The sequence below is a fragment of the Gossypium arboreum genome, chromosome 12, assembly GCF_025698485.1.
Source record: "Gossypium arboreum isolate Shixiya-1 chromosome 12, ASM2569848v2, whole genome shotgun sequence".
Classification (NCBI taxonomy): domain Eukaryota; kingdom Viridiplantae; phylum Streptophyta; class Magnoliopsida; order Malvales; family Malvaceae; genus Gossypium; species Gossypium arboreum.
In genome coordinates, this window is record NC_069081.1 from 37,094,343 (window position 1) to 37,109,373 (window position 15,031).

Below are 15,031 nucleotides of genomic sequence, written 5' to 3' on the forward strand. Positions count from 1 at the left end.
GTTCGTAGAAACTAAACAGAAATAAGGTAAAGCTTAAGATACACGGAGAACGAGCAAGAAGACGATACTCAACCCCCAACCGAAGAGATGGCTGAAAACCAAGGCAATCATCTACCTCCTGCAATTGCGGCTAATCAAAATCCTGCTCCACGTACTATGTATGACTATGCTAAACCTTCTTTAATAGGAACTGAGTCAATTATAGTTAGACCTACTATTACTGTGAATAATTTTGAACTGAAACCTAACACAATTCAGATGATATAACAGTTTGTTCAGTTTGATGGTTTGCAGGATGAGGATCCCAACACTCACTTGGTGAATTTTTTAGAGTTTTGCGACACTTTTAAAATTAATGGTGTTTCTGATGATACCATTCGCCTTCAGTTATTCCCTTTGTCACTGAGAAACAAAGCTAAATAGTGGTTGAACTCATTACCACGAGGGTCCATCACTACTTGGGAACAAATGACCAAAAAATTTCTACTAAAATATTTTCCACCGGCTAAAACGGCTAAGTTACGTAATGATATCTCTTCTTTTGTGTAGATGGACTTAGAAACACTTTACGATGCATGGGAGAGATACAAGGATCTATTGCGAAGGTGCCCTCACCATGGGTTACCTCTATGGCTGCAAGTTCAAATGTTTTACAATGGTGTGAATCCCTGAATAAGACAGATGATTGACGCAGCTGCTGGAGGAACCATCAACAGCAAAACACCTGAAGAGGCTTATGAATTCATTGAAGAAATGTCACTGAATAACTATCAGTGGCAAGTCATGAGGACTAAGCCAACAAAAATAGCCGGCGTTTATAACGTCGACTCAGTTACTATGCTGTTAAATCAGGTAGAACTTCTCAATAAAAAGATTGATGGTTTACTTTGTTCTACGCAGGTACATCCAGTAATGAGGTGTGACTCAAATGGAGGAGGTGTGCATACAGAATATCAATCCTTCAATCCTACAACCGAAGAGGAACAAGTCAACTATATGGATAACAATAACTTTTGATCTCAGAATAACCCATACAGTAATACTTATAATGCAGGTTGGAGGAGCCACCCAAATTTCTCTTGAGGTGGCCAAGGGAATCAAAAGCCACAAAATCCTCAGGGTTTTCAACACCTACCTTATCAACAAGAGAAGAAACCAAACCTTGAAGAGATGCTCTCTAAATAAATGTCGGTATTAGAAACCCATTTCCAAAATACTGAGACAACACTTAAGAATTAACAAGTATCGATCCAAGGGATCGAAACTCAGATAGGCCAGCTATCCAAACTAATCTCCGGATGGCCACAAGGTAGCTTACCAAGTAAACTAAACCTAATCCAAGGGAACACCTCAACACAATTAGTACTCAAGATAAGGAAGGATTCATTGCGCCTGAGCCAGAATTGATGCAAGAAACTGTGGTGAGCAAAGGTAAAAGTGAGGTAAGTCATAACAAAACGATTAATGAAGAATATAGACCTCGTGTCCCATACCCTAAAACGACAAGGAAAGACCGCTCAGACGAAGAATTCGATAAATTCCTCAAACTTTTGAAAAATTACATATTAACTTACCGTTTATTGAAGCTTTGTCGCAGATGCCAAATGCAATGAAATTTTTAAAAGGGCTTTTAGTAAATAAGCGGAAGTTGGACGAAGAGTCTGCTTAGCTATTCTACAGAATAAGCTACCCCACAAATTGAAAGATCTAGGGAGTTTTACAATTCCTTGCTTAATTGGTAGTTTAGATATAAGTCATGCATTAGATGATTTAGGGGCAAGTATTAACATCATGCCTTACAAAATGTTTAAGCAACTAGGTCTTGAGGAACCTAAACAAACTAGGATGAGCATTCAATTGGCAGATAAAACTATAAGATTTCCTAGGGGTATTATTGAAGATGTACTAGTGAAAGTAGATAAGTTCATATTTCCCGTTGATTTCGTTGTTCTAGACATAGAGGAGGATAGTAACACCCCTTTGATTTTAGGGAGGCCCTTTTTAGCAACTGCTAAAACAATTATTGATGTTGGCACAGGTGAGCTTACACTTCGTGTGGGAGACGAAACGATCACCCTTCAAGCTCGTAATTCTGGTATCACATCGAACATTGAAGGTAATGGTCCACACTAATCTACTAAAACTGACAATATGACTTTGCAGAAATTGAGCTTCAAAGAAGTTCACGAGCCATGTTCCAGAATTGATATAGGACACATTCATGAAGAACGAAGGCTACGGATAGAAGAGCTAGACGAATGGTGAGCACATAAATCGAGAACACACGATAAACCAAAATTACGCCAGAATGAGTTTGATACCTCCCCAAATCTACTTAAGGTTGGTGATAAGGTCTTATTAGATGTCGCAGATCCCTACATTGTCACTACCATACCGAATGAGGAAATCCTCTTACTGATTTTCAGTATTTTCCATTGATGCGGTGGAGGTGATTCATCCCAAGTTCGGCACTTTTAAGGTAAACAACACCCGATTAAAACCTTATTTTGATGAGATTGATAGCAGGAATGAGGAGTATAAACTCCTCAAACCACCGTGACCATTCACTGAAGAGGTAAGTCGAGCTTAGACTATAAATAAGCACTTCTCAGGAGGCAACCCGTGTGACAGCCCTAAAGTGACCCTAGTCGGAAAGCGGTTTCGGGACCGCTAAATCGAGTCACCGAATTATTTGAATACAATATTTATTGTCTAAAATATGTGATTATGAATGTGTGAAAGTTTTAAGTTTCGATTTAGTAAATTTTATGTGAATTTAGTCAATAGGACTTGTGTGACACTTTTGAAATGTGATAGGCTAATCTATAAGGATCTAATAGTGCATGTAATCAAAGGGAGGACTTGCATGTCAATTTCCCCTTTTAATTGCTAGTGGCGGCCATGACAAAGGATTATGGGCAAAACATGTCATAGACATGTTATGTTGGTGCATCATGGGAGGAAAAAATAAATTAATGAGTATGGGTAATAAAGAAATGGAAAAGAAAAAAAGAAAGAATGTGTGAGTGTTACCCCCCATTGCCGTGAGTTGAAGAAAAGAAAAAATTTTGTTCATCCTTTTCATTTCTTTGGGCGAAAATTCTAAGGAAGAAGGAAGGAGTTCTTGCTTCATGTTTGGTTTGGAAGAGGATTAGGAGGAGGTTTGGCCATACTTGTATCTAGATTAAGGTATGTTTGAGGTTGTGCCATGAGATTCATGCATGTTTTTAGTTGCTAGCTTGAGTTCTAATTAGCCCATGGTTCAAAACTTTGCTATGTCATGGGGATGATATTCAGCCAAGGTGGATTTTGTGTTAATGCCATTGCATGCTAAATATGAAGCTTGTTAATGATACATGTGATGGTGGATTGATGACTCTTGGATTTTCTTTTTAGCATTTTGAGTGAGACATTAAGTTCTTTGTTTAACCATGACCAAAATTGAAATGGTATGGTGTTGTGATGTATTCGCCATGGTATATCCATAAGCATGATTTATGCTTATTGCATGATAGGTAAGATTTGTGTTTTGGATATATGTTTATATTTGGTTATAATCAACTTGTGATTCGGCTCTTGCATATATATATATATGTTTGCACATGATGTATTGGTATGACATATATACTATCTCAAGGTATATATTTACATATGATGATGTTTCGGTTATGAAGTAAATGATTGATGCGCATTGAGTTACAATATGGAATGCGTTAGTTAGTAAAATGTATGCCATTTATGTGTGGTATTAAGTGTATAATTGGCCTCAACATGGACATGCATATTCGGCCACATGAGGTGGATTGGTGTGCATGCATTCGGTTAGAGGCAAGCATATTGATGCCTATTCTTGGCTTAGATAATCGGCTAAAAGAGAGTGTGGACTATTGTGTTGAGTTAGATTCAAGATTTTGTACATATGTGACTTTAATGTCTAATGAATATATATGGGCTAAGTACCTTGAATTCCTCTTTTTGATACTCAAATGATTAAATCAATTTAATTGTCAATTTAAGCTCAAGAGCAAAGGGGAACTAAATCCGATAAAGGGAAGGAAAAAGTGGTCGAATAGCCATCGAAATCGTTCGACAACATCCGAGGTAAGTTTTCGAGTAATGGAACTTAAATTATGATTCGATTGAATTATGTCTTAAGTAAATCAAAATCATGCTCTTTGTATGTGGCTATTGGGCCGAAATTGTAAATATGATAAGTGTCTTGTGTTGAGCTTTGGTAATGAAAATGAAATATGGATGTGTCATGATTTATTGATATATGTGTGCATGGTTCTTCGAATGATGTCTGGGCTAAGTCCCGAAGGCTCTGTGCTAAGTTACTAAATCCGGACTAAGATCCGAAGGCAATTGTGCGAGTTACTAAATCGGGACTAAGATCCGAAGGCATTTGTGCGAGTTACTAAATCCAGACTAAGATCCGAAGGCATTTGTGTGAGTTACTAAATCCGGGATAAGTCCCGAAGGCATTTGTGCGAGCTACTATAACCGGGCTATGTCCCGAAGGTATTTGAACGAGTAGCTATATCCGGTTAAACTCCGAAGGTACGTGATTCGGGAATGAATGAACTTGCTGTAAAAATTTCAGTTAATACGCCTGTGAAATCCCAACAATGAGGTATGTTTCGTATGTCCTTTGAATTAGTTGAGCCCTTACAAATAAGTATTCGCTCAGTTGATAAACGAGCTACCGGCCTTCGGCTAAGTTGATCTTTTGTGTATGAACATAAGGGTTGGTAATGTGAAGTAAGTATGATATTGAGAATTTGTGCATATGAAATTATCCGTTTAGCTATATGAATGCCATGCTTTTGTTGTGCTGGAATCCCTTGCTCAAAACTTACTAAGCATAAATTGCTTACTCCGTTTCTTTGTTTCTCTGTTTTATAGATTTTGGCTCATCAGCTATCGGACTCGGGATTTTTGGAAGTCGAAGTCTCCCACACTATCAAAGCCCCCCTTTTGGTACAATTTTGGTTGAACTTTGAAATGGCATGTATAGGACTACCCTTTTTGTTGTTGGTCATGAACCCATGGATTTTGTGTAAATTTGGATAGCCATGCGAAAATGGCTTATATACGTGTTAGCATAGTACTATAATCGTTTTGTATGTTGATCATTAAGAGGTATGGAAATGTTTGGAAACGATTAGCCATTGGAATGGTTAATCATGATCATACTTTGTGCTATGTATGCAAAAAGGGCTAATTGAATCATGGAAATAATGAAATAGGTAAAGTCTACCTCAAAAGCAGATGCTGACAGCAGCAGTGATGTGGATGTGAAAAATCACTAAAAATAGTAGGAATGGAATTAAATAGTAAATAAATTATGTAAATGAACCTTGATGAATCTACTTTCATATGGAAGAAACGAAACGGTCATATGAGTTGTATGTTAAGAGATATTTAGGTTTTCGTGAAACAGGGCCAGAACGGTTTCTGGATTCCCTGTTCCAACTTTGGAAATTCATTATAAATTAACCAGAGATAATTAGGAGTCATGCCATATATGTATAGATTCCTCTTTGAGTCTAGTTTCTATAGAAAGAAAAGGGATCAGTATTGAAGCCCTGTACAGGGAGATATCCAAGTCGTAATGCATGAAGGTCAGTGTAGTTGAACCCTGGAACAGGGGAGACTTTAACCAATAAACTGTACTAATTGGCTTGACCAAAAATTCTAGAAAAAAATCTGTAGATGGACATATGAGTCTAATTTCAGGAAAAAATTACAAAACTGATTTTCGAGTTTTGAAACTCAAGATATGATTTTTAAGGCAACAGTGACGCAGTAACCAGCTTGTCTGGAAATTTTTAAATGGACTCTGAAAATAATTAAGTTAAGTCTGTGTGCACCTCGTGTTCGACTCCGGTAACGGACTCGGGTATGGGGTGTTACAATTTTATTGGTACTAACATTATTAATTTATTTAAATTTTGGTATTTAACTCCTAACCTACTAATAGAGATCTTGAATATAGGTGTTTCTACAGAGACACGGCCAAGCACACGGACGTGTTTAAGGCCGTGTGAAAACAGGGCAAAAGATTTCCCCAACACGGGCTACAATAGAACGCCACGACCGTGAGACATGGCTGTGGTCGAGCCTGCCAAAACAACACGAGCGTGTGACATGCCCGTGTGGAAGACCCGTGGTTGAAACTGAGAAACTAGCACGGGCGTACGACATGCCCGTGTCTAACACCTGTGGTCAAACCTGTTAAAGTAACACGGGCGTGGAGCTTGAACACACGGGCGTGGGAGAAGCAAACGAAGCTAGATAGCCGTGCGACACAGCCGTGTCAACCCACACGCCCGAGGAACACGAGCGTGAACTAAATGTCAGACGCGCTCAAATTTGAAATTCGCGAATCACTTGGACTGAATTTAGGGGACACGGGTGTGTGCCATGCCGTGTGCCCCAAAATCTATAAATACCCTGCACTATTCACTTTCTTCCCCATTCAAAAACCCTAACCCTAGCCACTGCAACTCCACACGGCCCTCTGCCAAGCCCGTGCACCGCTTTCAACTTCATTTTTGACGCCCAATCTCTCTGCCTTAGCGTTTTTTACTCTCTACACTTCTATTTTACTTATTACTAATGCTTATTATTACAATAATTTCCATTTCTTTTGAACTATCTTCCATTTCTGTTCATGACTTTATCATTTAGTTTGCATTTTTAGTTAGTTATTATACATTGCATGTTAAATCAAGTGATTAGGAAACTTCACACCCATGATTTTATCATTCTCATTCTCATTCCCACGCCAATATCTCTCATGCAATTTGCATTGTTCAATTATTTCTTATACATTTCATGTTGTTAAAAAAAGCTTCATTCTTTTACACATGCCATTACTACATACAATGACAAAGTCACGAAATTATTATATTAATTATGTTTAGTTGTGGCTGAAAGTTTGATTTTTAGTTGGAAATTGTATTCCTTTTACTTCGACCACTCATCAAGATGACTTGATGATTTTAATCGCAAGTACCATGTCATCGTCAAGAGGAAAGAAAACCGTCGTGCCTACTTCGAAGAAGAGGAAGGGAACGTCCACTTCTACGGGCCTAACCGCAGAAATCCGTCACCCTCTCCTACAGTTTCCCCGAGGGCCCCAGGAAGAACTGTTCTAAATACTTCAGGCCTGACCCTTAATTGCGGGCCGCTGCATCGACTAGGCTACCGTAGAACAAGTCTAGATGGCCGACGCGATTAGGGCTCTCCTAACCACCTACCATTGGATCTATTCTTCGGGATTATCGAGTGACATACCTCGAGCTCACTATGGAACTATGCTCAACGTTCCATCTCTAGACCGTAATGACAAGGTATGATTAATCCACCAGCTAAGCGTCCCAGAGTTCGGTGCTACTGTAGGCCTATATACGGAGGAGTTTTGAGAGGAGAATGAACTACATGCTCTCAGTCGCCACATACATTTCTCTCCCTCGAAGTGCTGGCACACTTTGTCCCCTAGCACGGCCTCGTACAATCCTAGCCGCTCCAAGGCATTAGTTCTCCCACCATCCTTGAGGTACTTACACGATTACAGGGAGGTGAGAGAGCACTGGAGTTGTCAACACCCATGACGTCTACTTCTTATGGTGCATGTCGCAAGGACACGTCATCGACCTTGCCTATTTCATCGCCCTTGCGATTCAGCTCTAGACAGAGCGGCATCGGAAGGGGGTCATCTCCATTGGCCCCTACGAGACTAGGCTGGCACAACACTTCGGGCTCCTCAACACCGCAGCCCAAGAATCATCCCTCACTCTCATCGTCCAGATGTCTCCACAAGGCATCTCGAGCATGCTCAGCATGTAATATCCCGAATTAGGGCCTAATCGGAATAGTGGTTTTATGACCACAAATCTGAGATAGAAATAATTATTTTATAATTATTTTTACGTTTATGATATGATTGCATGATTGTGTGAAAATTTCGTGATGAAATTCTATGCATAAAGTGCTTAAGTTGAAATTAGGGACTAAATCGAATAATTTGCAAAACTTGCATTCTAGAAGTTTTTAGTATGAAATTGCTTTGGAATATTAATGAGGAGGTCTTAAATAGCAATTTGACCAATTTCTAAGTTTATGGACAAAAATTGGACATGGATGGAATTTTTTAAAGTTTAGTAAGGAAGGGCATTTTGGTCATTTGGATATTAATTGAAATAAAATGGAAAAAATAACACAAAAATGATCATCTTCTCCATAATTTGCTGCCAAATTTTGCTCTCCACCATAGCTAGGGTTTCAACACTTTTAAGCCTTGATTGTAAGTGATTTCTATGCCCGTTTTTAATGATTTTTATGTTTTTGAAATCTCGGTAGCTCGATTTAGCTTATGCTAGCAATAATTCAACCTAGGGTTCATATTTGGAAAAATACCCATAGGTGAAATTTGTGTATTTTGGTGTTTTATGATAGAATATGAGGTTTTAAATTATGCTAGACAACTTGTGTTACTCGGTTTTAAGTGAAAACGAGTAAAAGGGCTTAATCGGTAAAAATACCCAATATTCATAAGTACATGTTAGAGTGTGAATTTGATGTTGCTATAGAAGGGAAAAATGATCAACATGTCATAAAACATAAGAAAATAGGATGAGGTTTAATTTACGAGCCTTGGGGCAAAAGTGCAAATATGTGAAAGTTTAGGGGCAAAATGGTAATTTTACCAAAGTTCGTATTAGGGGCTGTTTTGATGAATGAATGTATTAAATAAATTAATTTGGTATTATAGATCAAGAGAAACGAGATTCAAGTCGCAATCGAGGGAAAAACAAAGTTTACGAGGAATAGGCTCGATTGCTAATATTTTGTATCGAGGTAAGTTCATGTGTAAATAAGGTAACATAATTTTATTTTAAGTGATTTAATGTTATTTATATGACATGATACTTATTATCATGAAATATGATGTTTTGTGAATTATTATTTGGTGATATGCAAATTATGTGAACAACTTGATAAGTATGAGATGTTAGCAAGCATCGGTTTCTATATTTCGAAGAAGGTGATCAAAATGTGTAATTGAAAAGAATCCCGTTTGAACCTTGGGAATAGATTAGGGTACAAGTGACATGTCACTAGGATGGTTTGTAATAGGCCAAAATTGGGTCTAGTTGGAACAGAGGTTTCGGGACCACAAAATTTGAGAGAGAAATAATTATTTTATGATTATTTTGAGGTCTATGATATGATTGCATGATTGTGTGAAAATTTTGTGAAGAAATTCTATGCATAAAGTGCTCAATTTGAAGTTAGGGACTAAATTGAATAAGTTGCAAAACTTGCATTCTAGAAGTTTCTAGTATGAAATTGCTTTGAAATATTAATTAGGAGGTATTAAATAGAAATTTGACCAATTTCTAAGTGATGGACAAAAATTGGACATGGATGGAATTTTTGAAAGTTTAGTAAGGAAGGGCATTTTGGTCATTTGGTAATTAAAAGAAATAAAAAGGGAAAATAAAGCCAAAATTGACTCATCTTTTTCATGGATGCTGAAATTAGCATGGGGGAAGCCGTGGCTAGGGTTTTCAAGCTTTCCAAGCTCAATAGTAAGTCCGTTCTAACCCCGTTTTTCAAGTTCTTTACGTTTTGGAATCCTGGTAATTTGATTAAGCTTATTCTAGCAATAATTTAAGCTAGGGTTCATATTTGGAAAAATACCCATAGGTGAAATGTGTTTATTTTGATGTTTTATGATAGAATATGAGGTTTTAAATTATGTTAGACAACTTGTGCTACTCAGTTTTGAGTGAAAACGAGTAAAAGGGCTTAATCGGTAAAAACAGCTAATAGTCATAAGTATATGTTAGAGTGAGAATTTGATGTTGCCATAGAAGGGAAAAGTGATCAGCATGTCATCGAACATAAGAATAAGGGAAGAAGTTTAATTCCCGAGCCTAGGGGCAAAAGTGTAAATATGCAAAAGTTTAGGGGCAAAATTGTAATTTTTCAAAAGTTTGAGTTGAGGAATGTTTTGAATAGTACATTAATTAAATAAGTAAAATATGATGTTTTAGATCTCGAAAAATGAGATTTGAACCTAGAATGAGAGAAAAATCGAAAGTTAGGAAGTTGGTAAAATGGTCGTTTTAGTATCGAGGTAAGTTCATATGTATAATAAGCATTAATTTATGCATGTTTCAATGTAAAATTGATATATTTATTATAATTTCCGTGGTGTTGAAAGTATGTAAGTTGGTATGATAATAATACAGCAATAATGTCAGTAATTTATATTTGAAAGTTAAATTTAGTGAATTAATTGAATTATGTTAAATCAAATGATTATGGTGCCAAGTTTATGAATTGATTTAAAATATGTCTATGGTACATGAAGTGCATTGAATTATCATACATAAATGTGATTTCTATGATTATGGATATTATGAGAAATTGTAAGTTCAGATGATTTTTAACAAGGCAATGTGTAATTTAATGTTATTGCCTTGATATTAAATGAGATGTAAGTTTATATGTAAGTAATACATTAATATTACTTGTATTATGATATTTTATAATAATATTGGAAATATGTTTGTGGATAATTACTTGATTGGTGAAATTGTTGGAAAAGAGAGAAATCCGGTTGAACCTTCAAAAGATTGGATGATCTGAGATAGTATGTAGCTAGGTCACATGTATGGTGCTGAGTGCACATCATGTGTACAAGAGAGCTACAAGACATTATGATGTAGATAGGTCGCATGGGTGATACTATGTGTACACCATGTAGACAAGAGAGCTACGGGATATATGTAGCTAGGTCGCATGCGTGGTTCCAAGTGAAGGACACCATGTAGACAAGAGAGCTACGAGATAAATTGGCTAGGTCACATGGGTGGTACTGAGTGTTCACCATGTGTACAAGAGAGCCAAACTATATGATGGGTGGAGCTATGTGCTGAAACCACCAAGTATCGAGGATTGATTCGAAGTGTTCAACGAGAGACTCTCTATGTATTGCTTTGTGAGTTTTGTGATGAATAAGTGCAGGAACTTGGTTATGTGAATGATGTGTTCATTAAGTGACCAGGATGTGGTAAGGTTATAAACAAGTAAGTTATACATGAGGATGATTTTATGGTGACCTTGTGATCATGGGCCTATACTTATGATGCATGAAATGTGGTGAAAATGATTTGTGATATGTATATTAAAATGAGGTTAATACAAACAAAGTGTGAAAGAGTGAATATAAAAGAAACAGATAAAGAAAAGGAGTTCTATATTTTCAGATATTTATGTTTTTGTAAGATTGGTTCAGAATGATTACGTGATCCCCTGTTCTGACTTTGGAAACTCACAAAAATTTGGATAAAAATAATTGAGGCTTAAACTTATATTTTTAAAATCCCTAATGAGTCTATTTTCAAGATAAATCAACAAGAACATTATCTGAGTTCTGTACTATGACATAATTAATTTTTAGTGAAGAGAGGCCAGAACTGTCAGAATGTGAAATAAGAGAAATTTAATGAATAAACTGTACTAATTGGCTAAACCAAAAATTATGAAAATTTTATGGTGGAAAGATATGTGAGTCTAGTTTCAGGGGAAATTTACGGATCTTAATTTGGAGCTCTGTAGCTCAAATTATAAATAAGTAAGGGACTATGACTCATGTGGACAGTTTGATGTGAGCATTTATTAGTAAATTGTGAAATCGTACTTACAAGAATGCTATATACATTAAGGATGTGGAATGGAGAGGAGGAGGAGGAAAATAAATATATGTGGAATACATGGAAACTATGGTATATGAAATATTGATATAATGAAATAAATGATATGTGTTTATAAGAAAATAGAAAGAGAATGATATGTATCATGACATGTATATATATATATATATATATAGTCTCAATGTAATGCTTGTTGGGTATGGAGTTGAATTGAAATGTTTCAGGCAAACATGTTATTTTGCGCATCTGAATTTTGGTATTTTATAAAGATATGATCTAGTTTTAAATATGAATGCTTGATGATTAAGTTGAAGATATTTGGTAAGAGGATAATCTTGGTATAAATGTATAAGTGGTACTATAATAAACAACGTAAAATGAGTATGAGATACACATGTATGATGACATACAAATGATATGTTTGTGGTTTAATTGAGAATATTTAATCATAAATGAATACCATGTTATATGCTTTTGATTTTGTATAAATGTGTAAGAGATTAAGGTTGACCAAAGCTTGGAAAATAGCCTAGGTATATTCCACACAGGCAGAGACACGACCATGTGTCTCAGCCGTGTATGGAACACGATTTGGGACACAGGCGTGTGGAGCCTTAAAGCATGAAATTTCCAAGATTTTTGTAAGTTCTCGTTTTAACCCCGAACCCTTTCTAAAGTATGTTTTGGGCTTCGTAGACTCCAATAAGGGACTATGTGTAAGTGAATGAATGTTTTGAAATATGAATGAAATTTTATGGCCTGTATTTTAGTTTAATGTTTGTATATTTGTCCGGTAACACCTCGTACCTTATCCTGGCCTCGGGTACGGGTAAGGGGTGTTACATGGTTGAGTTCTGAACTCGTTGAGTTGAGTCCGAGTTTGTGTGATGTAACTAGGCATCCGAGCTCGTTGAGTTGAGTCCGAGTTCACTTATGGATGCGAACGCCTGAGCTCGTTGAGGCTATTGAGCTTGTTTAGCTATGAGTATAGCACTTATGTGCACATTATCCGTGTATCCCAAATCGTATTCTGATGTATTCAACAGGAGATCTCTAATAGAATAAGGAGAATGCCTAATACGAAGGTGACATGTTGGTAAGTGTGGTGAATAAGAAAATTTGACAGGTATGTGTTTAAACCCTCGGGTTGAGAACTTACTATGATGAAATTGTAGTAAGATATTAAATGCAAATGTAACATGAATGTCTTGGTGTTGTTTATGGAAATAATGTTTATTTTGGATTGCATGATCATGTTACTTGTTATTTCCATGTGAACTTACTAAGCATTTATGCTTACTCCCTCCTTTTCATTCATTGAAGTTTTGACAAGCTGGCTTGAGAATCAGGATAGGTCGAAGGCTCGTTCACACTATTCGAAGACCTAAATTGGTAATATGGCTTGTATATTTTGAGTGTGGCATGTATAGCGATATACTCACTTTGTGTAAATGATCATATGATATGGTTATGGTTTGGTAAGAAAATGGTTTGTAAATGATTAGCTATTGGAATGGCTAATCAAGTTTATATATGATAACATGTATGCTTTATGTCTTAACTAAACCATGAAAATCCTTGGAAAGGTAAAATTGGCCACAAAATAGAATCAAATAGCAGCAGTGACATGAATTTGAAAAATTACAAAAAATAGTAGAAATGGATTTAAAGGATGAATAAGTTATGAAATCGAAACTTGTTGAGTCTATTTTCATATGAATGGAACAAAATAGGTAAATGAGTTATATTTTATGAGATATTTAAGTTTTGGTGGAACAGGGTTAGAGTGGTTTCTGAATCCCATGTTATGAATTTAAAAATTCACCATAAATTTTAAAAAATAATTAGAAGTCATGTTTTATATGTATAGATTCCTTATTGAGTCTAGTTTTATAAGAAACAAACGAAATAATCATTGAAACTCTGTACAAGGAGATATCTAATTTGTAATACACAGGGGTCAAAGTAGTCAAACCCTAAAACAGGGGAGAATTTAATCAATAAAATGTACTAATTAGCTCGACAAAAAATTCTATAAAAAACATTAGTAGATATATATATGAGTCTAGTTTTAGGGAAAATTTACGGATCTTAATTTTGAGTTTTGTAACTCGAGATATGAATTTTTAAGCGACTGTGACGTAGTTAGCCATCTTGTCTTGAAATTCTAAAATAAATTGTTTAAGCTGTTTAATTAATGAATTAAGTTTAGTAACACCTCGTACTCGACTCCCCAGTATAAGGATAATCGAGAGGCACCGAGGAACCTACCCTCCCTAGTATCATCTTGCCCAATCTACTGAGGAGGAGGCCTACGAGGACATTCCTGATGATGTCCCCCCACAGCACGAGGACCCAGCGACTCAGCCACCACCACCCTCTCGTCCAGTTCATGCGGCGACTTCATATGCTGACATCTCTAAGCGCCTCACCCGATTTGAGCAGCAGTGTTTTTAACGATTTGACAACATTGATGCTACGCTACATTTAGATTTGTCAGCATCTCCACATCTCATCGCCAGTCCCACCTCGCGAACCATCCAGCGATGAAGATGTTTAGAAATATTTATTTATTATTTTAAGTTTTTAATTTTTATTGAAACTACTTTTTATTTTTTTTAGATTTTAGAATTTTATTTTTTAATTATTAATTTCAGTTATTTATTTTTGAGTACTTATTCTTCCTAATATCCCCTAAAAAGTTCCTGATTTTATCACAGTTATATAGAGCTCCTAAGCTCATCATCACATAGGAATTAAAACTCCACCGGGAAAGGTTCTCCACGACTGCCATGTCCTGCTCGACCACGACAATAGTTACCACTAGATATAATATTCTTTTGGCGCAGGACTTATGGCCTAATGAACCTCTACGACCGCCGGAGTATCCTACTCCACTTTCGAACCGATCACTCTCCAAAACTCTAGTTCGAGGAATTCATCATATAGGAAGTTTCACTTCTCTCCCTATTTTATTTTTCTACTCTAATATCTATCTTTGTACATTGAGGGCAATGCACATCTTAAGTGTGGGGGGGGGGGGTATTTATTTCATTATCAGAAAAATCCCTGAATAATCATCTCATTCTCTTAAAAAACTCTCATATCATATTTAGGATAAATTTTAATTAATTTATGATTTTGATTGATATATCTTGAATTAAAACATAGGGATTTATGCATTGATTATTTAAACTTTAAGACATTAGAGAATCAAGCATGATAAGTTGATTTTTAAGAATTTAAAATTATAGGTTGTTTCCCCAAGTCTAGGTATTACTTTGAATTGGAATTCACAA

General features: G+C 36.2%; 1 non-coding gene across 1 annotated transcript; it reads right to left on the minus strand.

The window, feature by feature from the left end:
* Positions 1-516: 516 nt before the first annotated feature.
* Positions 517-623, minus strand: LOC128285800 (small nucleolar RNA R71). Its single transcript, XR_008276349.1, has one exon. It is a non-coding gene; the product is annotated as a small nucleolar RNA R71 (small nucleolar RNA).
* Positions 624-15,031: the final 14,408 nt, after the last annotated feature.